This window comes from Gekko japonicus, unplaced genomic scaffold (genome assembly GCF_001447785.1).
Source record: "Gekko japonicus isolate JY-2015 unplaced genomic scaffold, Gekko_japonicus_V1.1 scaffold1655, whole genome shotgun sequence".
Taxonomy (NCBI): Eukaryota; Metazoa; Chordata; class Lepidosauria; order Squamata; family Gekkonidae; genus Gekko; species Gekko japonicus.
Window position 1 is genome coordinate 137,350 of NW_015166471.1, and position 1,429 is coordinate 138,778.

Consider the following 1,429-nt stretch of genomic DNA (forward strand, 5'->3'; position numbering starts at 1 on the left):
CGTCTTTTCTGCATTGGGGGAAGGCGAGCGGGCAGGCCGGCAGCTGGGGTGGGTGGAGGGGAGCACCAGGGAGGAGGCACAGGATGCCCCAGCTGAAGGCAGGCAGAGCTGACGGCCAGGCGGAGGGCACTGCTGCCACCCCCGAGAGCGCCGAGAAGCCAGTGCCCCCTGAGGAATTAAAATGCCCCCCCTGACTTAGACATTCCTGGCTACGGGCCTGCATTGATAGCTTGCTTTCTTCTCTTGTCATGCTGGAAAGAGCCATCGAGTCACTGCTGACTCATGGCAATCCCATATAGGGTTTACAAGGCAAGAGACTAACAGACGTGGTTGGCCATGGCCTGCCTCTGTGTAGCAACGCTGGACTTCCTTGGTGGTCTCCCATCCAAGTCCTAACCAGGCCTGACCCTGCTTAGCAGCTGAGGTCTGACGAGATCAGGCTAGGCCGGCCCAGCCGTCTCTTACCACGCACGGCTCATCGTTCGCCTGTTCAGATGTAACTGTGAAGTGGGAAGGGCATGGGGAAAGGGACGGATGTTCTCATGAAGCTTCCCAGTGTTGGGGCCAAGCCTGGGGCCTCGGAGAGCGTCGGTGACTTCATACCTGGAAGAATTTGTGTTTTCTAGCCCCAGGTCCCTGAGGTGCATTGCTGCAGCTGGAGCTTGAAGAGCCACGGACAGAAGCTCAGGAAGAGATGTAAGGTTAGGAGCCTCGTATTTACGGGCGGCAGGCCTTCCTACTGCCTGGCAGTTTCAGAGGCTGACGCAGCAAATCCCTCTTCCTTTCTGTGCCTGAAAAGGGCTTTGCGGCCTGAGTGCGCGCAGAGCCCCCCGGGAAGCTCAATAATATAAGCTCTAGCCCAGAGATATAAGCCTCAGCCATGAAGTTTTTCATCCCTCCTAGCAAGCTGAACTGACAGGAGTTTGCCATCCGTAATCCCTGCTATCAATTAGAGGTTGTAAATAAGCCAGAAGGACAGGAGGATGTAAAGGGCCTGTCCAATCCAAAGGCCTTGTATTTTGGACTAGATCCCCTCGGTTTAAATCATTCCGAGCAGAGGTTTGGCCCAGAGTTTTCTTAAAACCTTCCAAAGAAGGGTAGTGCACTCACTGATATCTTATTTATGCCTGAAGAATCTCCAGGCAGCTTGTTTTTAATTCTGAACTTCCCTGACAGCCAGTTTGCTGTAGAAGAGAAGAAGAAGAGAAGAGATTGAATATATACCCCGCCCTTCACTACCCAAAGGAGTCTCAGAGCGGCTTACGAACTCCTCACTCTTCCCCTCCCCAGAACACACACCCTGTGAGGTAGGTGGGGCTGAGAGAGCTCTGACAGAAACTGCTCTTTTTCAAGAACAGCTGTGCCAGAACTATGGCTTGCCCAAGGTCATCCAGCAGGTGCAAGTGGAGGAGTGGGGGATCAAACCCGG